Genomic DNA, 25,305 nt, shown 5'->3' on the forward strand with positions numbered 1-25,305 from the left:
TTGCAGGTTGTTAATAGGTCTTCCTCCAATCCTGAAGTCACATTATTTTTCATATAATCAAGTTTCTCAGGTTATTTGCTCTGCATACAGATTGAATAAATATGGTGAAACAATACAACCCAGGTAGACAATTGTCCTCTTTTAAAACCATTCGGTACCCCCTTGTTCTGTTTGAACAACTGCCTCTTGGACTATGTACTGGTTCCTCATAAGCACAATTAAGTGTTCTGGAATGCCCATTCTTTACAAGGTTATCCATGGCTTGCCATGATACAGACAGTTGAAAATCTTTGCATAGTCAATAAAACACAAACATCGTTCTGGCATGCTCTGCTTTCAGCCAAGAGTCATCTAACCTATGCAATGATATCCCTTGTTGCACATCTTCTTTTGAATCTGGCTTGAATTTGTAAAGTTCCTGGTCGATGTATTCTTGCAGCCATTTTGTGTTATCTTCAGCAGAATTCTACTTGTTTGTGATTTTCATGATACTGTTTGATGATTTCTGCATTCCCTTGGATCTGCTTTGTTTCAGATGGGCATAAATAAAAAAACTTATCCAACTGGTTGCCTAGATATCTGTCTTCCAAATTTCTTGGCATAGATGAGTGAATACCTCCAGTGTTTTATCAATTTATTAAGAGATTTTAATTTGTTTCCCATCAGTTCCTGGAGACTTATTTTTTACCAATGCCTTAGATGCAGCTTGGACTTCCTCCTTCAGTACTATTGATTCTTGATCATATACTACTTCTTGAAATGGTTGAACATTGAACATTTCTTTTTGACTCTGTATAATACATTTTCTTTTGAAGTTTTCTCCATCAATGGATAGTTTAGAACCATTTTGTATTACAAATCAGGGCTTATATTTTTTCTTCAGCTCTTTCAACTTGAAAAATACTGAGTATGTTTTTCCTTTTTGGTTTTCTAACTACAGGTTCTCACACATTTTATCATAACTTTTGACTTTTTCTTCTTGAGCTTCCCTTGAAATTTTCTGTTTACCTCTTTTATTTCCTCATTTCTTCCACTTGTTTTAGTATCGCTATGCTGGAGAGAAAGTTTCAGTCTTTTCTGAAACTATTTTTTTTTCTTTCTTTCTTGTCTTTTTAGTAATCTTTTGTTTTCTTCCTGTATGATGTTCTTGATGTCATCCTACAACCCTTCTGGTGTTTAGCTATTGCTGCCTAGTGCATCATATCTGTTCTTGAGATGATCTCTAAATTCAGGTAGTTATATTCAAGGTCAAATTTTGACCCTCCTGGACTTGTTTTAATTTTCTTCAGTTTCAGCCTGAACTTGCATATGAGCAATTGATGGTTCCACACTCTGCAACTAGTCTTGTTTTAACTGATGATATGCAACTTGTCCACCATTTCTTTCCATAAATGTAGTCAATTTGATTTCTGTGCATTCCATCTGGTGAGGTCCATGTGTATAGTTGTCTTTTATGTTATTTAAAATGGTATATATGCAATGAACAAGTCATTGTTCTTGTAAAATTCTATCATGTGATCTACATCATTTCTGTCATTTCCAATGACTGATCCTTCCTCTTTGTTTCCAACCTTTGCTTTCCAATTACTAGTAATTATCAATACTAGTGAAGAGGTTGGGAGAATTATTCAGTTTCATCATCACTGGCTTTAGTGGTTGATGTATAATTTTGAATAATAGTTGTATTAACTTATATTCCTTGTAGGTGTATGGATATTACTGTATCACAGACAGCATTGTAATTCAAGATCTTGAAATGATCTTTTTGATAATGAATGTGACACCATTTCTCTCCCATTTGTTATTATCAGCATAATAAACCATGTGCTTGTCAGATTCAAAATGACCAATACCAGTACATTTCAGATCATTAATGCCTAGGATATTGATGTTTATGTGTTCCATTTCATTTTATAACTTCCAATTTTCCTAGATTCATGCTTTGTACATTCCATGTTCTGATTATTAATGGACATTTGCAGCTGTGTTTCCTCAGTTTGAGTTGTGCCCCATCAGCAAATGAAGGCCTTAAGCTTTACTCCAGTCACGTCATCACAGTCAACTCTATTTTGAAGAGGCAGGTCTTCTCTAGTTGTATTTTGTGTGCCTTCCAACCTGAGGGGCTCATTTTCTGGTACTATATCTGACAATGTTGTTGTTGTTGTTGTTGTTGTTGTTAAGTGCCGTCGAGTCTGTTCCGACCCATAGCGACCCTGTACAGGATTTCCGAGGGTGTACATCTTTACGGGAGTAGAAAGCCTCATCTTTCTCCCACGGAGCGGCTGGTAGCTTCGAACCGCTGACCTTAAGGTTTGTAGCCCAATTCGTAACCACTACACTACCAGAGGTACTATATCTGATCATCATGTTTCAATACTCAGTATTCTGGTGCTATCAGACAGTGTTCCATTGTTATTCATAAGGTTTTCAGTGGCTAAATATTTGGAATGAGTCTGTCTCTCCTTCCTAGTCTGTCTTAGTCGAGAAGCTCATCTGAAACATGTCCCTCATGGGTGACCCTACTATTATTTAAAATACAAGTGGAATAGCTTCAAGAATCACAGCAACATGGAAGCCAGTACAGTACAGCAAACTGATAGACGAGTGATAGAACCATATGGTTACCAGATTCAAAATGGCCGATACCAGTCCATTTCAGCTCCTTTATGTCTAAGATACTGATCTTTATGTATTCCATTTCATTTTTGACAACTTTCAATTTTCCTAGATTCATACTTTTCATGCATCCCATGTTCCAATTATCAATGGATGCTTACAGCTGTTGCTCCTCATTTTGAGTTGTGCCCCACCAGCAAATGAAGGTCCTGAAATTTTTACTCCATTCCTGTCGTCACAGTCAACTCTACCTTGAGGAGACAGCTCTTTTCCAGTCATGTATGAGTGTCATCAAACCTGCAGGGCTTATCTTCCAGCATAATTTCTCACAGTGTTCTGTTTCTATTCATATGGTTTCAGTGGCTAAACATTCAGAAGTATTCTGCCTCTCCTTCTTCCTAGTCTTAGTCTGGAAGCTCAGCTGAAACATGTGTACCATGGGTGGCTATGCTCGTCCTTAAAATACTGGTGGTATAATTTCCAGCATCTTAGCTACATGCAAGCCACTATAATATCAAACTGATTGATGAGTGGTGGATACTGCATTTAAGAGGGGAAAATTCCCTTGCAGAGATTCAGAAAGGGCTATTTATACAGAAATTACAACTATGTTTTTTTAAAAACATTTGTTCATTCTTTTGCTATGTTTTCCAAATCATTCTTTGATGCAACTTTGTTAAGTGCCGTGGAGTTGGATCTGACTCTTATTGACCCTGTACAGGGTTTCCGAGACTGTAAATCTTTATGGGAGCAGAAAGCCTTATCTTTCTCCTACAGAATGGCTGGTAGTTTCAAACTGCTGACCTTGCAGTTTGCAGCCTGATTCGTAACAACTACGCCACCAGAGCTCATTTTAATGTAGCTTGGACATGTATTTTCCATCCGCAAAGATTTCTATCAAAGGGAGTAAGCACATGATCCTACTGGTGATGGTGTCTGAGGAAACAGAACAACATAAAATTGTTTTATATGACTCTCACTTAATCTATTGATTTGATGACAAGAGGAAAAGCTTGAAGCAGTTTTCTTCAAAACGTAAAGACAGAGACGTGGCCATATGGAGATAATCTGAACACTTCCTAAAAGATACAACCAAAAATACTCATGTTGTTGCTTTATACCATAGGTATTATCATTTGACTGCTTCGTGAGTAAAAATAAATGACTTCTCTTTGTCACAGGTTGTAAAGAAAGACTAGACAGTAAAGGTTAGCAAAGCTGGTAAAGTGTGAAAATCTTCGTCAATCAAAAGTTCCTTCAGTAAGGGAGTAAAAGCTTGTAACAAATTCAAGTTTCCAAATCAATGTGATAGGCAATCCTTAGGAAGACCCGTAGAGATTTTGTTGTCAATATTAATGTCAAATAATGTCATTTAATATTAATGTCAAATAACATTAATGTAAAAAATCTCAAAATAATGCTATTTTATTGATAGCAGTTGAAGATTTATAAGTTGTATAGTCCTGGTGTGATGCTGTATGATAAGCACTAGACTGCTAACCATAAGATTTGTGGTTCAAACCTAAACCCTACACAGGGTAATTGTGTGTCAGAACCCTAACAACAACAATAGCATAGCTATTGTAAATGCCTTCTGCTATCTATACTTAATATATAAACAACTGAGTTTTAGTCATGATTCATTTTCCTTGTTAATTAACTATTGGTGGTCATGCTCACTGAGAGGTATAAACTAACTGTATTTTAACTGTAGTTGATATACACTGGAAGATCAATTATCAAAAGACTTATCAAGAATTGGCTGTGCAAAATTCAGTGTATTCGTTCAGTGTATTATCAATTTACAAAAATTCATTTGCCTTTTTACCCTAGACACTAGGGATACAACAACAAACAAGAAAAGCACAGTTCCTTCCCTCACAGAGAAAAAGAGAGAAAATCAAATTTCAATCAAAAGAGAAATTGATCAAGAATACCTAACTCTACTTCTGGTCACTAAATAGGGGACTTGGTGTTTGGGCAGTAGTTGCAATGGGATGCAATTAAAGGTTATTAATCCTGGTGTAAGAGTGTAGGATCACCACTGAACTGCTAACCACAACGTTGACAGTTCAAACCCACCAGCCTCTTTTTGGAAACCCTATACATATGATTCCTACTAGACTTGATGTCACTTAACAAAAGCAACAACAAGAAAGGGAATAGTGTATCAGATGTGCAATTTAAGAAGGGCTTTTGGGCTGCAGTTGGATAAGAGGACTAAGGATTACAAATGAGGGTAGAGGAAACTCACTTACAAGGCTTGTAGCTTTTCCAACCACTTGATGGTTGTAACCTGGCCTAGAGTATGGAGTACCTGTGTTGCTCTGTAGGATATGTGCTACACTGCTAACCACAAGTTCAGCAATTCAAACCCACCAGTCCTCAGAAACCCTATAATGGTTGCTTTCAGTTGAACCGACTTGACAGCACTTGATAACAACATCAACAGGGTATGATAGTAGTAGGTAAGGAGGGACAAACAAATTTAAGTCTACTTAGAAGGAAAAGATTTGGCGATGTATGAAAAATATGAGAAAGATGAAGGAACGTGTAAGCTCAAGAATGACATTCCCCAAGCTCAGGTTTGGGGAAACTGAGTGGATGATCAATCAAGGATGTTTAGTAACAAATTGAATCCTATAATTTGAGAGTGAAAATATAGACAATGGAATAGAGTACCGATGGCATTATTCTAGTGTTGCCTATGACAGGATCAAAATTATACAAAAAGCATCAGTGATTTTGGCGATCATCCTGGTATGGTGCTGTAAGATAAGCACTGACCTCAAGGTTGGTTTGAACCACAAGGTCGGCAGTTCAAACTCAAACTCACCAATCATTGTTCCTCGGAAACCATATATAGGGTACCTATGAGTCGGAACTGATTCAACAGCACTTCAAACAACAACAATGAGAAGAGGACAAATAAATAGGAATACATTGTGCTCTAAAATTTAGCTTTTCACCTTTGTTGGTTTCAAATAAAATCTTCCATTAAATTTTCATTTACTAGAAATAAATCTAAAATTACAGCTACTACTAAACTAGGTTTAAAATGTTGGAAAGCAAAGATGTCAGCTTGAGAACTAAGGTGCGCCTGACCCAAGCCATGGTATTTTTAGTAACCTCACATGCATGCGAAAGTTGGACAGTGAATAAGACCGCAGAAGAATTGGATGCTTTTGGTGTAGGAGGAGAATATTGAAAGTACCATGGGCTTCCAAAAGAACCAATAGCTCTGTTTTGGAAGAAGTGCAGCCAGAGTGTTCCTTGGAGGTCAAGATGACCAAACTTCATTTCTCAAGTCACTGGAGAAGGATATCATGTTTGGTAAGGTGGAGGGTAAGAGAAAAAGAGGAAGACCCCCAGTGAGAAGGACTGGCAAAGTGGCAGCATGAATGGGCTCAAGCATGGCAACGATAGTGAGGTTGGCCCAGGATCGGGCAGTGTTTCATTCTACTGTGCATAAGGTCGCTATGAGTTGGCATCAACTCGATGGCACCTAAGAACAACATCAACTAAACTATAGTCCTAGTGTAGCACTGTGGATTAATGCCATTGACTGCAAAGTCGGTATGATCCAACTTAAGCTCACCGGCTGCTCCTTGAACACCCTGTACAGGGTCATTACAGGTTGGAACTGACTTGATAGCACTTAACAATGCCAACTAACCTGGTGGTATGTATTCACTAAATGGCAATATAAATCATATTTTAAACCCCATATCTTTCTTATTACTTTTCCAATTTTTATTTATTTAAAAATATTATTTTAAAACAAAATATCTTGTCAATCTTCAGTGTTCTGATTGGAACAGGAATTCTAAATAGGAAATCATCTCAGATTCACACAAACACTATTGGTAGCCTCCACTAAATTAGACGTAAGGTAGTTCCATAATTAACTTATGTAAGAAGTTCATAAAATATTGAATTTGAGAGATGAAGACAAGCTCTGACATAATTATTTAAACTTGTACTTGTTGAAAACTTTTCCAAAACAGTAAGGAGCAAACTGGGCTTACCAATGCTTATTTTTGGCCATATCTATGTTGTGAACTCAACAAATTGACTAGGATGATATTTTCAGAAATAATTTTGAGTTTTCTGCTCAATATTTCTTTATATATATATTTTTTCCTTCCATAATTCAGTCAGATTAATTCATTATTTCAGGGGAAAGATGAGGCAGTAGAAAGCAGAAGTAAATTTGAGTACTTTCATATTTCAAAAACTGTAAGTATCTCAAGGGATCTAGGCAAGGGCTCATTACATGAAAAAAAAAAACAAAAAAATACAACTGGATTTAGACGGATACATGATTAGCAAAAAGGTGCTGGTTTTTCATTCTGTAGATTAGATTTAGCTTATCTAGGCTATGAAAAAAATTAGTCAGGGGAGAGGCAAAGATAACTAAGATATTGATAGATCCCCAAGAAAGAGCACTGTGCCTTGTCTCCCTTTTCATCCTGCCAGACTCATCAGGACTAAACGCCAAAGCTAAATTTAGAACCTAGAAGCATTCCACAAACCCTTCCAAACTTACAATAATATATATCAAGACTTACTAAAACTAACAGTAATTAGAACAGTAAGGTATTGGCTCAAGTATTGTCTACTATAGACCAATGATAGAGAGCCAAGAAAACACCAACAAAATACATATTTTGTTGTTTTTGTTGTGAAGTGCTGTTGAGTCAGTTCCAACTCATAGTAACCCTGTATATGGTTTCCAAGGAACAACTAGTAAATTTGAACTGCTGACCTTGTGGTTCAAACCAACTTTGTTGTTAGTAGCTGTCAAGTTGGGTTTGACTCATGGTAACCCAATATACAACAGACTGAATCATTGTCTGGAGCAGCATCATGGCTTATTGGTCTCTTTGAGTTCCTTGATATTTGAGTGCCTTCCAATCTAGAGGTTCACCTTCCAGCACTATATTGAACAACATTCTCTTGTAACCCATAGAGTTTTCACCGACTAAGAGACCTGGTGTAGTGCTGTAATCATAAAGACAGCAGTTTGAATCCACTAGCTAATCTCAGAATCCCTATACAGGATTGCTATGAGTCACAACTGACTCAACAGCACACAACAACAACAATTTTCAGAACTAGTTCAGCAGGCCTTTCTTTCTTGCCTGACTGAGTCTGGAAGCTTCACTACAACTTGAGTGACTGTCTAGACCAATTATTGATCTAATGTGAAAGGTAAAACAATAAAAACTTTTAGAAGATAATATAGGGCAATATCTTAATGGCTTTAGGCTTGAGGCAAGAAAATATTTCTCAAATGACAGAAAAAGCACTAGCCATAAAGTAAAATGGCACAGCACAAATTCCCAAATGATCTTGGCATATTCTAGAAAGAGCCTTTAACTTCTCAGGCTTTAACTTCCACTGATGACAGTAATCACTGTTGGTAAGGACACCTTCCAATAAGCACACTATTTTGTTGTCATTAAGTGCCATCGAGTTGGTTCCAACCCATAGTGACCCTGTATAAGGTTCTGAGGAGTGGCTGGTGCATTTGAACTGCTGACTTTGTGGTTCAAACTGATCTTGTGGTCCAGAGCATATCCTGCAGTGCCGCACACTATAGTAGCTATTAATACAGATGCTTTTAAGACCTCCTGGTCTCATCATTCTTTGAGGTCAATGCTGATCTTATGGATCTAGGAACAGAAATAATCATTTCAAGCACTTAAGGAAAAAAATCTTAAATTTCATGAGAAAGGAAGTCTAGTTTGCTGAGATCCAGGAAGCCTATGTTCTCTGCTGCCTCGGTTACTAGCTTTGAAAAAGTCAGTATCTCTGGATTTCATTTTGTTTATAAGCAGAGGAATGATAATGTCAATATTTGTTTGACTATTTAACATGATAAAAACAAATCCAATATTAAAGTTGTGTATTTCATAAGAAACAAAACATTGTAAGTCCAGCCATACCGTAACTGAAGCACGCTTTATTTTCCATATAGTTTTACTTAAATCAGTTGTGCTAAGGAATCCCTCATATACCTACACTTGACTGTTTTTTTTTTTGAGTAACAGAACTATTACTCAATCATCATTGTTTATTTTTGGGGGATGAAGAGAGTTCAAAATTGGCATCTTTCTCAAATGGTCTAAGTTTGAAGTCCAGTGAATGAAAATTGACAATCCATTAAGATAAGATGGAATTATTAATGTTACATTGGAATTCATAGTTAGTAGGATTGGATAAGGAAGAGAAGTAAAGATATAATGTTTGAAATTTCAGATGGCTTAATTAAATCATTGTTGTTATTGTTGTTAAGCATCATCAAATCGGTTCCAATTCATAGTGGCCCTGTATAGAGTTTCCAAGGAACGGCTGGTGAGCTTGAACCGCCAACCTTGCAGTTCAAACTGACTTTGTAGTCCAGTGCATTAACCAACAGTACTACAAATCTATAGCTAAATTATTAAAATTTATGAGTTTAACAAGATTGCTGGCTATCATGATAAAAATAATTGCATTTCTAATTACCAGTAACAAACACGTAAACCCAAATCACGTGACCTGTTGTCTTCAAATCAACACTGACTCAGAGAAACCCCATGAGTGTCCAAATAAAACTGTGCTTCATACGGTTTGATGGCCGATTATTCAGAAGCAGACCATTAGGCTGTTTTTCTGAGATACTTCTAGGTGAAGTGCAACTTTTAACCTTCAGAAAAACACAATACTTAGGTATACTAAATATAAAAAATGATGTACAAGATTGCTATACAAAAATCTATGGCTATAACTCAAATAAATTAAGAAAGACTTATATAAACGAGAGGGTATACAATGCTCAAGATTTAGAAGACGCAATATTATAAAAAGGTACCATTTATCTTTGATATATGATACAATTTCTGTCAAAATAGAGACTTTTGAAGATTTGATATCATTTTAGTCAAAATATCAATGGATTATGCATGTGCATATGAAAACTGACAAGCTGATTCTAAAATCCATAAAGAAATACAAAGGGCCAAGAAGAGCCAAGACCTTTTGAAGCAGCAACATAGAACACAGATTTTTGGATCTCATAAAATTGTTTTTCTCTTACCTAAATTCTATTTTCAGGTAGGTTTAAGATTTTTCCCTTAAAGATTTTAAATAGTTACCTATATCCTTGGATCAACAAGACCAACCTCAACCTCCAAAGATAATGAGATTATGGTTCACAAACACTGTGTTCTACATTCTACTTTGGTAATTAGTGACTGGGATCTTAAAAAGCTCCTGAGCAGCCATCTAAGGGGCAACTATTGGTTTCTCTATGTGCGGAAGAAAGAAAAGTTAAGAAAATTTGAAGATGTTTGGAGTAAACTAATCCAGTGGATCAGTGGAACATGTGAACATCAGTAAATATGAATCTGAGACCAGAAGAACTGATGGTGTCTGGCAACAACTACCAACTGCTTCAACAATGATCACATTAGAAGGTTCCAAACAGAGTGGAAGAAAATGTGGAACAATACTCAAAATTATATTTAAAAGACTGGGTTTACTGGTCTGGAAGAGACTGGAGGAACCTCAGACTATGGACCTCTAACACCTTTCAGGTCCGGAACAGAACTCATCCTCACAGCCCAATTTTCAGCTAAGCAGAAAATAGGCATACAGGGGCAACAATATCATTAGTGAGGTGGTCTCCCCATGGAATGGTCAACTATTCAAGATCACAGGTGCAAAATTTAACCAAGAAGGAAGTTGAGAAGGGATGGATAGGAGAGTAGAAGGGGAAAAAACCACAAGGAGGTGGTTGGATACTGTTGTTACATGGAGGTGATCACAACCATTCAGATGAAGCAAAATATATGATTTGCTGAATGTAAAACTGGATGATCTTGTTACTCAATTCACAATAAAAAGTTTTAAAAAGAATGATGAGATCAGGAGAGCTTCAAAATCTGTATTGATAGTTACTGCAATATGCATATTGGAAGACATCATTTCAAACAGTGACTGATGTTAGTATGCCCAAGGGATTGGAAAGACCTGAAAAGCTGCTAAACACGCTTTTTAGAGTGTGCTGAGCTTCTCTGAGGATTTGTGGTCATACCACTTCTTACCATATTTCTTTTAATCCCTTTCTTTTACACTCACAGTTGGCCATAAGCATGTGCTCCAGAAAATGTTCCATTATTTCTGACTGATCCACAGCATACTTGGCAGTGTGTGTAATTCTACTGCTTCTTAAATTTTTCTCCTTGTTTGCTCAAGCTGCCTCCGGGGTGTTATAAAGTATTTTCTGACACTCCTACCTTACTTTTGGTACGTGATACTCAGAGTCTGTTGTGTTTTGTTTTTTAAAAAAAACACAACACAAAACATTTTGAGGAACCTTATGGTGGGGATTAAACTGGCATATCACTGGAACAATTCCAAGTGTGAATTTTCTAACTATGACAGGAGATAATTTGCTTTCATTTTGCAAATTGTTCTTTACTACCGTATTTTTTGTTATTTGCTTTACTCAAAGCAAATTAGTGATGTAGTCATGTCTTCCCAGAAAGGACACTCCCAATAGAATTTATGTTCCAGCAACATCAAATATGGCATGATGAACCACATAAGCCAATGAGCTGAGTGGAAGCACTGGATCTAAAAAGCTAACAGAGACATCTATTCTCAGTTATGGATTTATGGATCAGCATAAACCAAGAACCAAAGATAATTTGAGTTTCTATTTTCAGCATACAATTCAGTTCCTTGAGATGATATTGAAGTACTTATATCAAAAACATCCAGACATTAAATCAATACAATGTCTCTGTAATGGAGGTTGTTTTTAATTCAGGTGGGAAAATGTTTCCCCTTAGAATTTACAAATATGTAATCCTATTGTCACAGCCAAATAACAACCTTAAGCAATGTCACCCAAATTTATACTTGTATCATTGTGTTATCTCAGAAAATCACATGGTGTAAACACAAAATGCAGTGTCCTGGGTTTCACAACTGATTGTGATTTTTGCTAGAGACCCCAGTGGGAAAATGTTCATCGGCCAACTTGCAGAAGAAAACAGGATATCCAATGGAGTGACATTTGAAGGACACAAGTTTATTCCCAGATCAGTTAGTCGAGAGGTGGCAATTTTGACTACAATAGAGTACTTGTCTTTATTTTTGCCTGGGGTTCAGGATGAGGGAAGTGAGAACAGGTTGAAAGCAGTCAGTGAAAATGACTGCCAATCCTACAATTAAAAAGTAAGTTTTAAGGGTTTTACCATCATTTGCCTCTAAAATCAAATGCCTGAGTATTAGTTTGCAAGGTACAAAGGAGGGTCCTTTATCCACTGTGTGTCCTAAGAAGAGCTGAGAACAGGAAACAAAGCAGAACCTGGGTCAAGATGCAAAAGTAGCTACCTCTTGAGCAGATCATCACAGCACCCTGGCATTGCCTCAGCAGCGAAGGCAGAGGAGCAAGCCAGGAGCTGTGCTCCACACACATGTGCAGGCAGAAACAATTAACCCAGAAAATTACTGTTTGTTTCTGTTCTTCTATTTTTACTCTCAGGCAACTATGACCTGGGAAACACAGATTGCATAAAAATTGCAACACTTTTGAAAGAAAGCATACTCGCTCTTCAGCTTTCCCTTCATCCCTTCTAGCTGTTTTCTCCCTCTATGTTTGCTTGTTTTTTTCCATTCTCTTAGTTAAATAATACGATGTTCCTTATACCTGAACATCTCTCTGCTCTTCGATTCCACTTTTTTTCACTTCAGTCAAGACTTTATTTCCTAGTTCCAGTCTAGTCAATCGCAACTCATGGCAATTCCATGTGTGCAGAATAGAAATACTACACAGAATTTTCAAAACTGTGACCTTTTGGAAGTAGTTCACCAGACCTTTCTTCTGAGTTGCCTTACAAGTTGTATGGGTTCATCTCAACAACTTTTTGGTTAAGTATCGTCAAGTATAATTGTCATATAAAGTTTAATCCTAATGTACATTCTCTAACACAATACTATTAGTTCAAATTCATTTCTTCATCTACTAATGTTTATTTGTATTTCTTCATGTGACTGCTTGCATTTCTCTGCCAGGTCAAATATAAGGACCTTGGAGTCGTTCCCAAGGTCTAGCCACCTCTTCTGGCTTCTCTCTTGGCATTGACACATTCCATGTTTCCTCTGCCGTCTTTCTGGGATGTTCCCTACTCTCACACCACCTCATGGACAATGACATGTAGTTCTACAATAGACTGCTAACCCTTTTCCCAGCTACAGCCACGATCCCCTACAGTCTGGCCTCAGCAGCTATCAGAATTAGGTTTGCAGACTACAAACTGAATTACGCCATTACTTTAAGAATAGTCTATGGTTCCACACAGAATATAGCTAGAGTTAGTCAACTGGCACTGGAAGATAAGAGGGAAAAAGGTCACCTTTGTGGAGCTGTGTGGGCCTGTGAAACTATCCTCAAATGATGTTTTATGAGCATATGTATACTCTTCAGAAGATTATCAGTAGATTTCAAAGAGAGCCTCAAAAGAGTTTGTGTTGGGCCATGGGCACTCCTAAAAATACAAAAATTCAAACCTATTGCTGTTGAGTTGATACCAACTTATAGTGAGTCTACGCGTAGTGGTTGCGAATCGGGCTGCGAACCTTAAGGTCAGTGGTTCGAAACTACCAGCCGCTCCGCGGGAGAAAGATGAAGTTTTCTACTCCCGTGAAGATTTACACCCTCGGAAACCCTGTACAGGGTCGCTATGGGTCGGAACCGACTCAACAGCACTTAACAACAACAACAACAACAACAGAACAGAGTAGAACAGCACCATAGAGTTTCCAGGGCTGCAACTCTTTACAGAATTAGATTGCCCCATTCCCCCCATGGAGCAGCTGGTAGGTTCCAACTGCCAACCTTTCAGTCTCCAGCTGAGCCCTTCACCACTGTGTCACCAGGGATCCCTTGCACATGTACTGGGGTTAGGATTTGTTGCACGTAATTTAGGGGAGCAGAATTCAATTTGTAACACAAGTTATAAAAAGAGGAGAAAATACAAATACTAGGTTTACTGTTCTCAATAAAAGAATATATCATTAAGGAGAAAATTATACTGTGTCTTCTGATTTTAAATAAATTTCTACAATAAATTCTACTTCAAAACTTTGGATTAGTGATTTATGACACACACATAGAAATGCATTATTGTTGTTGTTGTTAAGTGTTGTTGTGTCAATTCCAACTCATAGCCACCCTATATAGTGTTTCCAAGGAGCAGCTGGTAAATTTGAACCACTGACCTTGTGATTCAAGCTGACCTTGCTGTCAAGTGCTTATCCTATAGGGCCACACCAGGACTCCAGAAATGCATTACTTGATCTTAAATGATTTCAAGTCATTTTCAAAAGTCCAGCAGTTCTGAATCAATTTTTATTTCACAATGGGAGGATCAATGAACAAATAAGGTGTGCTGTTCTTTAATTATTCACAAATCACCTCTCAAAGCCAACCCAGGAATTCACACTGTATTTCAAAACAAAGCCTCACATTCTGTCCTTTTAGAAACATAATTGGGCAACTTTTGTTTCTCCTTTGCCTCCCAGTTCTGTTTGCTTCTGCTATGGGTCTGGAAGCACTCCAGAGCCACCGGGGTGGGGGAGCTGTAACATTGGCTTGACATGCAAACCTCACCACAAATTCTTCAAGGGTATGTCAAAGTAATAATGTGAGTACATTGGAATGTGGGGGAAGACTAGCAGCTGTATTTTAATCTTGTCTAGTGTTTTCTTACAAAAAAAAAAAAGAGGAGCGTGTAAAGTCAGATTAACTGGTTTGAAACCTTTGATTAATTTGAAAATAAGGAAAACCAACTTCTCTGCAGAAAAGACTCTAAAAATTGCTCTCCAGCATGGAGATGCTAAAGCAAATGATGGCAGCATTGATGGACTCAAGAGTGGCAGCAGTATTGAGGTTAGCCCAGGATCAGACATTGTTTTGTTCTGCTGTGCATGGGGTCACTATGAGTTGGTTCCAACTAGATGGCACCTAACAACAACAACAACAACAACTGCAGAGGTAAAATTAAGTCTGTGATTGTTGTACTTGCAGTCAAAGGAGGTAGTTACTCAGGAATTCTATAAGATGATTAAGCCATATTTGAATATCTCATTAAGTATATGATCATTGTCTTATTTCACCGATTCATTCCATTCAAAAATATTTCTTTGTTGAGTGCCAATGAATTATTAGGAAATGATCTAACTTCTGAAGATGTAGAATTGAGCCAAGGAGAATCCTTGCACTATTGGAGCCTGTATCCTCGTGAGCGGTAGTCAAAACCAAAATAGCAAATAATAAAATTTCAAGTAAACACAAAATGTGTCAGGTGGAGATAATTGAGATTAAAAAAATTAAAATTTCAGCAGAATTATAAAACTGAGTAGTGGGATGGTGAGCATTTGAGCAGAATCCCGAGTGATGTGAGAGAAATAGAATCTATCTGGAGTAGAGTGTTCCAGGCCAGAGAAACTGATGGGAATGTGCTGACCTTCTCTCTATCCTCATATATGAGCCTCTGACAAGCCCAGGAAGGGAGTGGTCATGGTGGTGGCTGTGCGCTGTAGAATCAGTTATGATCCATAGTGATGTTGTATAGTGTTTCCCAGGTGGTAAATCTTTATGGGAGGAGAATGCCTCATCGTTCTTCCACAGAACAGATGGTGGATTTGAACTGCCAACCTTGCCATTATCAACCCAATGCATAATCCACTATGCTACCAGGGGAAGGTTCCAATTCATAGAGATGCTGTATATGGTTTCCAAGGTTATAAATCTTTACAGGAACAGACTGCGTAATTTTTCTCCCACTGAACAACTGGTAGATTCAAACTACGGACCTTATGGTTAGCAGTCCAATACGTAATCTACTACGTTACCAGGGCTCTTTGGGGAAGAGGGTTGTTGTTAAGTGCCATCCAGTTGATTCTGCCCCATAGAGACCCTGTATAGGGTTTCCAAAGAACAGTTGGTGAGCTTGAACCACTGACCTTGCAGTTCAAACGACTTTGTAATCAGACGCATTAGCCCACAGCACCACACCAGGACTCCAGGGGAAGGGAGTAGATCACGTAATTTAATCCATTTGAAAAATAAGTAAACTAGGTGGATCTAGAAATAAAGCTCAAGTCTTCTAATACTTTATTCTTTCTTCTAGACAAGTGTTTCTCAAACAGGACTATTTCCTCAAATGAAATTCTATGTGGAATCCCAATTTGTGAAACAGATAAAAATAGAGCTGCTCTAGGAGAAGTGGACAAGAGAGTTTTGCTTGGTCATGTCCCACTCCAAATTCCCAGACTTGACCCATGCCCCAGCCCGAAGACTTGCCACACACTCAGAGGCCTTACCTCTGAGGAATCTTGGCAGATCCTCAAAACTTCCTTTCACACTTAGCATTACTCTATGCATCTCTCTCCATGCTTAAGGGAAGAAAGGAGTGAGAAGAGTGGGTAGTAATGTATATAGAACAAGAAACAAAGAAAGGAGAAAGATAATGACAAGATCAATTACCCCTACTTGCCTGCAGACTTCCAAAACCAGCTTTTTATTTTTTTCAAGATCCAGCAAAAAAAACCTTCCTCAGTTTTGCTGGCAGAGATATTAGATATTTGTTGTCCTGGTGTGATAGTATAGGATAAGCACTGGACTGCTAACCATATCATCGACAGTTCAAACCCACCAGCCGCTCTTCAGAAACCATATACAGGGTCACTATGAGTTAGAACTGACTTGATATCATTTAACAACAACATCACTGTCCTGGTGTGGCACTGTAGGATAAGCACTGAGCTGCTAACCACAAGGTCAGTGCCTCCAACCCACTAGCCACACCTTGAAGCCCTATGCAGGGTCTGTATGAACTGCCTTGATGACATTTAACAACAATAACAATTGCTCTACCACAAATTATTCCAAAATTTAGTGGCTTGAGACATGTTGTTATTGTTGTTGTTAGGTGCCATCGAGCTGGAACCAACTCATAGCGACTCCATGCACAGCAGAACAAAACAATGTCCGATCCTGGGCCAACCTCACTACTGCTCCCACACTTGAGTCCATCAATGATGCCACCTGGCCAATCCATCTCGTTACGGGTCTTCCTCTTTTTCTCTGACCCTCCACCTTACCCAGCATGAAATCCTTCTCCAGCGACTGTTCCCTCCGGACAATATGTCCAAAGTATGAAAGACGAAGCTTAGCCATCTTGGCCTCCAAGGAGCACTCTGGCTGCACTTCTTCCAAAACAGATCTATTGGTTCTTTTGGCAGTCCATGGCACTTTCAGTATTCTCCAACACCACAACTCAAAGGCATCAATTCTTCTACGATCTTCCTTATTCACTGTCCAGCTTTCGCAGCCATATGAGATTATTGAAAATACCATGGCTTGGGTCAGGCGCACCTTAGTCCTCAAGCTGACATCTCTGCTCTTCAGTACTTCAAAAAGTTCCTGTGCAGCAGATTTGCCCAATGCAGTACGCCATCTGATCTCTTGACTGCTACTTCCGCAAGTGTTGATAGTTGATCCAAGAAGAATGAAGTCCTTGACAACTTCAATCTTTTCTCCATTGATAAGAATGCTGTTTATTGGTCCAGTGCTGAGGATTTTTGTTTTCTTGACATTGAGATGCAATCCATACCGAAGGCTGTGCTCTTTGATCTTCATCAGTAAATGTTTCAAGTCCTCTTCATTTTCAGCAAGCAAGGTTGTTTCATCTGCATATCGCAGGTTGTTAATGAGTCTTCCTCCAATCCTGATGCCACATTTTTCTTCAAAGAACCCAGCTTCTTATCTCACAATGTCTGCAGGTTTGGATCTTGGTCAATTTAGCCGGGTCCTCTAGCTCAAGGTCTTTAGTGAGGTTACAATCACCACTCATCTCCTTATTCCTGCCATGGCTACCTGCCTGGCCCAGATTGTGCCCCTAGTAGTCAAGTAGATACTAGGGTAAGGGCTACAAGTACTTGGCAGTGACACTTTGGCAGACTTTTCACCTTATGTAGTAGTCATTTTCTGAAGCAATCAGATGCAATACTTCGCAATGACACCTATTGTGAAAAACTTCCCCAGACCAAGTGAAGCTGATTTAAATTACCCTCTTCTACTCGGAAACCCTGTATAGGTTGCTATGGGTTGGACACGACTCCACGGCACACAAAAACAACAACAACAAACCGGTCCTTCTTCCCTGGGCTTCTCTCTCTTGGACAGCACTGTCCTCATTAATTTATCTATTTCTCTTCCCATTGGGATGTGAGCAGTAAGGATCCTGGTCTGATGAATATGTTTAGGGCTATTAAGCCTATTAAGGAGCTCTGGTAGCGTAGTGGTTACGAATCCGGCTGTGAACCTTAAGGTCAGTGGTTCGAAACTACCAGCCGCTCTGCGGGAGAAAGATGAGGCTTTCTACTCCCGTAAAGATTTACACCCTCAGAAACCCTGTACAGGGTCGCTATGGGTCGGAACCGACTTGACGGCACTTAACAACAACAACAACAACATTAAGCCTTAATATTAATTAACAACAACAACAAAGCTGAATAGAAGAGAGGATGGTCTTGAGAAATTATTTTCTCCATCCTCCAGACTGCTGGCTTTCTGCTAATAAAGCTTGGATGGGATCTCTCCCAGGCTCTGTGATTGACTACAATGACAGGCAGCAACCCCTCATTTTCAGTTTGGCGATGTTTCTGGTGACCATGCTCAGGGACCTCGCGGACTTCTCTGGTACATAGTATTACTGGCAAAGGAACCTGGTGATATTGCTTGCTGGGAGACACACTGGCTGCCCAGACAGGTGTACCCAGGATCACAGTAACACACCACACCAAGCAGTGCTACCAAGGATCTTTTTCTTGGGAATCTTCAGCCTGTGTCTCCTGCATCCACTACGGCCTTCACTTTTGAGATCCCCTTGCTTTATTCTGGGTGTGCACATTGGGGCATGGTAGGCAGGAAGTAATTTCCTGAAAGTGTCCCTTCAATTTCCTTTAAGGTTAACCTCTGTATCTGAAAATGGGAGCACAGGCCTCAATCCCAAAGAAAAGCTCTGTAGGGTATAATTCTATCTGACTGGTTTCTGTGTGGGTACCCTCCTATGACATCAAAGGAAATGGTGTTTTACTGTAATACAGTTTACTCAGTGTACAATCTAGATTACGAGGACAAAATAACCTTTGTATAGATCCTTAAATGATTATATCATGTTATTGTTGTTGTTGTTAAGTGCTGTCAAGTCAGTTCCGACCCACAGCAACCCTTACAGCTTGAATCAGTCAACCACTGTGTCAGATTGTCTATCTGTTCATAAAATTACTTTGCTTTTGTTTCTGTCCTGTATTTATGCTTAAGAAACTAAAACCAACCTGGAATTTCAAGAGTATGTAGGTGGTGTCACATATATATAATACATTTATGCTGCTAATATGAAATTTATGCAGAGGAAAAATGAATCCAGACAAGTGTTAGGTTAAAAAAGTGAAAACATAAAGTTCTAGGCAGGCCTATATGTGACTATATAAAGAAATGAGTAGTTGCTTTTTGGTGAAATGTAGATTTTGATTGAAGAATTGTCTTATTACCATTCTTGGTGCACCAGTGGCTTCTAGTAGGGAAAAGTATAGCCTGACCTAATGAACCTGCCCTGCCTTATTCAGCTGCTGAGGAAAGCAGTTTGGAAGTGATTTCTCTATATTATACCCATGAAGGGACCCATTTCAGTAGAGGGCTACCCAGAACAGAGGCAGGGCAATACCCACTCCACAGATGCTCATAGAATTGAATACAGAAGGGCAAGCTGCAGGATATTACTGGGCACATGCTCCTTTCTCTACTTTGGACTTGTTAAATAGAAAAATCTGCATCCTTCCTACTGATATGTTGTCAGGTGCTGACTCATGGTGACTCTGTGTGGGGTTTCCAAGTAGTGGCTAGCAAGCTCGAACCACTGACATTATATTTTAGATGGACTTCGCGGTCCAGTGCATTGACCCACAGTGCCACACCAGGATGACCCAACCAAAATGACAAATTTATCCATCATCCTAATTGGGCAGATATTCAGGCTCTGTTAATCATGCTCCTGACCAGTAACGAAAGAAGGCAGAACTGAGATAAGGCATGGGACGAAGCAGCATCCATTGGAGAAAAACCCGAAGAGGACCCTGGCTCTAGTCAAGGCAATTCCTCTAACTGAGCCAAATTGGAATCTAAATGTCATCCGCGGCAGAAGCTCTATAAAAGGTGCATTCTCAGAGGCCTGAAGAAGGGAGTTCCTAAATACAAGAGCTTGAACATGGTACAAGCAGTTCAGTAGGAGCCAACTGAGGACCCCTCTAAATTCTTTGAAACTACCAGGCTTACTGTAAGTACACAGACCTTGATCCTGAGAACTCAGTAAATATCTGAATGGTTAGCATGACTTTTATCTATCAAAGCACCCCCGATATTAGAAAGAAACTGAAGAAATTTGACACAGCAACTAGCATGAATCCATCCCAGCTGGTCAACATCACCATCGAGGTATTTAATAGCGGAGAGCACAAGAAGTCTTAGGCTGTTACTGTCTTCCTAAAGACCACTAGAGGTAAGCCTGTGGGACCCCAGGGAAAGGAAGGAGGCCAAAGCAAGGACTAATGTGCTTATTGCAAAAAACCTGCACACTGGAAAAATGAATGTCCAAATCTCATGGGAGGATCTGGCAGAAAAAGCCACCCTCCAACTCAACAGACAGTTGAACAAGCTTCATTGTCTGCAGAAACTGATAGTGACCAGGCAGAATGGGGGTCCAGCATGATTTGGCAGCAACCTCTGCCATTCCTATTGCCACCATGCCCCCACCCCAGGAACCTCAGCTGAAAATAAGAATGGGGACAGATTGTGGATTTGTGGTGAGCACTAGGGCCACTTATTCAGTGGTCAATATGCCTCTGAATTTCCCATCATTCTCAGTGATGGTGACTGAGGTCTCAAGGAGGCCTGAGGACCAGTTCTTCCTGAAATGGCTAGACTGCTTCATTGGGGGAAGGACACACTGTTTCCTATATATGCTTGACTACCTGGTCCACTTACTGGGCCAGGACTTGCTTCCAAAGTTGCATGTTTAAATAACTTTTCTTCCATGAAACCAAAAGTCTACATATGGAGGTTCTTCATGAACATGCCTGGCAATTATTGATTCAGACTCTGGAAACCCATCATACTGGCCTGAGGAAATTGACAATCAGGTAAACCCCTTGTGTGGGCTAGCAGAACTCTGGGACAAGCCAAGAAGGATTCCCTGGTAATGTCTGATTGAAACCTGGAAGGTGACCATCCCACAGAAACATATCTTCTCAGGAAAGAGGCTACAAAATCCACACTGGCCAGCCTATCACTATCCCTATCAGATTATCTCCCTGCTCTTACAGAAGGGAAGCCTATGGCTCACAACAGGATGGACAAGGCAATACAAGGTTATTTTATTGGACAATCCAAATACTACCCTGAAAATTATAGAGCAACTAAACACACCATCCTCCTCCCTGATGTGGCAACGGGAGGCCTGAACCATGATTGTGTAGAAATCATTAACCAAGTATTTTCTAGCCAACCAGACCTGTTTGACCAACCATATACCTGGTGGACTAGACGTTGTTCATGTACATAAGTAGTAACATGGAGAGAAAGGCATTGGAGAACAGAGTGTGTGACACTAACCTTAAAAGACCAAGTGGAGGCAGTAGCCCTCCTGCCAGGGACCTTGGCTCCAAAGCTGAACTGACTGCACTGACGTGGCATTAGAAATGTTGGCAAGAAAGACTGGCTACACAAATGTGTGCCCAGAGGACTTGATTTGGGCTGAGGCAAAGGGATTTGAAAGAGAGGTTAAAGGATAGAAAGTAAATGATCCCTTGAAAACTAACCCCTGCTCTTCTTAAACGAGTCCATAAAATAACCCACAATGGGTGAGAGGCCCTGGCTTGAGTCAGTACCCTGGCTTGCAGGGCAAGACATTTTCAAGGGAAAAAAAAAAAAAGCATTCAGGATGCTAGCTCTGTTTTACCTGCCTAAAGAACAATCCCAAGATAAGGCTGTCCTGCACTAATATCAAGGCTTCTTTTCTGGTTGGGTACTTTTTCCCCACTGGAACTAAGAAAACTTCAGAAGTAGTGAAAATCCTCTTGAAGGAGATTATCTCCAAGTTTGGACTTCCAGAAAGTGTCCAAAATGACTATGGAGCAGCAAACACGGACAGATGAAATGGAGATTTCACTCAGCATGGAACCTCACTCTGGGACAGTGAAGAAAGTGAATCTTACTCTACAGAAACAAATGGCAAAACTCTGTCAGGAAATTTATCTACATTGGGACTAGGTGTTGCCTTAGCCCTGTTCCAAATTCAGGTAGACCCAGAAGTGGGCTTAAATCGAGCCATTATAAAGTTGTATATAGTAAACCTTTCCAGGCAGCTTCCCTCAACCTTCCACCTGACCCCAACCAAGATTTGAAGGTGCAGCAGAATGCACAACACCTCCAGCATGCACTTTCTGTTATCCTGAAATTTGCTCTTCCCAGGTCTGCTTTCTCCCTTACAGGTAATCTGTACCCCTTCCAGGCTAGAGATTGTGTCCTTCTCAAGATGTAGAAAAATGGACCAGATTCCCAGTTAGAAGAGAAGTGGATCAGACCTTGGTAGATCCTGCTGATGATCTCCACTGCTCTCAAACTCAAAGGCCTCAAGATCAAGACTCACCACATCAGTCAAGTGAGGTCCTGGAGAGCAATGGGTGTGAATTCTTCCTCAGATCTCAAGCTGTGATTCTTGTTGTTAAATGCTTTCCAGCCCATAGTGACTCCATATAGGGTTTCTGAGGCTGTAAATCTTTATGGGTGCAGAAAGCCTCAACTTTCTCCTGTGGAACAGCTGGTAGTTTTGAACTGCTGACCTTGAAGTTTGCAGACCAATTTGTAACCACTAGGCAGTGTTAATCTTCTCTTTCCTGCTATGGGTTGGCCATTCAGATGAAAATATTTCAGTATATTTAGCAAAGCATGTAAAAATGTGTCTGATTTCTGTTTAAAGGGAAATTGTATGTCGAACAAGCCTTTACTTATTGGGGTTAGTATGTCTATAACACAGTTCCAGCAGGGTGTCTCCATCATATATAAAGACAATTAAGTAGATTTCACCTGCAATGCTCTATGGAGATGAGTCAAGGATGCTACTGAGAAATACCGAGAGATGTTCTCCATCATCCTAAAAACAATCATAGCACTCAGCACTCATTGTTGGTGCTATTTTGATGGTGGCTTGAAAAACAGAGTCTGGTTTCCCACATAACAAGCTGGGATATTCACCCCTCCAAGTGCAGGTCCCTCAATGTGTGATTGTAACCAGTTCAGCTCTGAATTATGACAAGAATTAGGTCCTACCAGTCCAATGCACCCAAAGCAAAATGACCAGCAGGGTGGTTCTTCCTCTGTGGAACTAAGGCCTCCTCCTACATCCCCACTAACACTAGTAAGAGAAGGTGGTGGAGAGCTCTACTTTAGGAAGACTCATCACCTTCCCTCCCCAAAGACAGGATCTGAATGATAAACCTCATCGCCAAGTCACCTGGGAGCTAGTGCTCCCTCAACTTGACTTCCATATCTATCTACATCTGTTCAGTCCGGCTGAGCATGTGACCCTATCCCTTTTTGTAATGTTTGCTAAGATCTTGACCCTAAGTGTGAAAACCAACAGACTTGCCTGTACAATGGTAAAGACCCTTAGTGCTAGACAATCACTGCCCTAAGTGTAAGGACTTCCTTAGAATAGATAATGAAATTTAGTTGTCTTAGTTACCTAATCTAAGGTGACTACCCGTGCTAATGGTGAGGGTCAGGTTTGTATTGTCATAGGAATTTTCATATGTTGCTATATTCAATGCTCACCTTGAATCACCATTTGTAATACTTGTTGTTTTTCATGACCTAAGCTTATTTCTTTTAATCCAAGGAACAATGCCCAGGATCAAAGTAACTATTTTCATATGAAGCAAATTTCATAGAAATGAAATCTAAAAATAAGAGTGGGGAATGATAGCATGGATTTACCGACCTAAACAAAATGGAGTCGGTTTAGTCATTAAGTCTCAAATGAGGACCCTGCAAATTAGGAAGTTTATAAATTAGTTAAAATGACCGTATGGTCCTAGAAGGAGACCAGGACAAGAAGAATAGGAAGTGGTTAAACCCACCCAGATAGTTATCACAGGAATTAAGCAACTGAGACCCTATAGGTAGTATGTTTGAAGAAGTTTATTGATTTATTATTCCCTTTTCCCAAAGAATGCTATCTTGATGTTAAGATAGATAAAGTGTACATCCAAATGTAATGTATCCTATATAATGTGCCTGCTCTTTATAATGGACAGGAAAGTCTCAAAAAATTATTCTCTCCGTCTTGGCTTTTTTTTTTTTTTTTTTTTTTTTAATAAAGCTTGGATTAGATCTCAAATAACAAAAAAAGTACATGGAAGAAATGAGCATTTAATTTAAAACTTATTTATTTTTAAACCTGTTTATCAATTAACATGAGAGGGAAAGAAGTGTATAAGACTGTCTAGATGGTCTCTTGCTTTAAGTAAATATTGGGAAGCAATTTCCTTGAAGCACAGCACTACCACCACCAGGCAGGTCCCGAGGGATGCCAAAGGAAGCTGTCATCTCTGTATTTTACATCATCTGTGAATTTTTAAGTGTAGAGATTGAATGCAAATTTTGAGCTGCTCAGTCAGTGGGAATCAGGCTATTTATTATTTGAAGTTCACAGCACTTAACAACAACTATTTATTATCTGAAGGTTGTTGTTAAGTGCTGTTGAGTTGGTTCCAACATAAGGACCCTCTGTAGGGTTCCAAGACTGTAAATCTTTGCCAGAGCAGAAAGCCACACCTTTCTCCCAAAGAGTGGCTAGTAGGCTTGAGCCATTGGCCTTATAGTTCACAGTTCAGCACTTATCTTACTTATCTACCACGCTCCCATTATTAGATAGTGCTGTTATTGTTAGGTGCCATTGAGTCAGTACCGATTCATAACCACCCTCTGCAAAATAGAATGAAACATTGCCTGGTCCTACACCAACTTCAAAATTGTTGCTACATTCGTGCCCATCGCTGCTGCCACCATTCTAATCCATCTCATTGGGAGTCTTCCTTTTTTCTCCAAACCTCCATTTTACCAAACATAATATCATTCTCCAGAGACTGGTCCCTCCCCTAACAATATGTCCAAAGTATGAAAGACAAAGTCTGGCCAATTTGGCTTTCAGGGAGCATTCTGGCTATAATTCTTCCAATACAGATTCTAATTCCTAGTTGATTGTTGTTGTTGTTAGGTGCCATCGAATCAATACTGACTCATAGAGACTTTATGCACAGCAGAATGAAACACTGCCGATCCGGGGCCAACCTCATTATTCTTGACACACATGAGCCCATTGATGCTGCCACTTGACCAATATATCTCACTGGGGGTCTTCCTCTTTTTCTCTGACCCTCCACCTTACTAAACATGATATCCTTCTCCAGCGACTAGTCCCTCCTGACAATATGTCTGAAGTATGAGAGACGAAGTTTGGCCATCTTGGCCTCCAAGGAGCACTCTGGCTGCACTTCTTCCAACACAGA

This window comes from Chrysochloris asiatica, unplaced genomic scaffold (assembly GCF_000296735.1).
Source record: "Chrysochloris asiatica unplaced genomic scaffold, ChrAsi1.0 scaffold00113, whole genome shotgun sequence".
NCBI lineage: Eukaryota > Metazoa > Chordata > Mammalia > Afrosoricida > Chrysochloridae > Chrysochloris > Chrysochloris asiatica.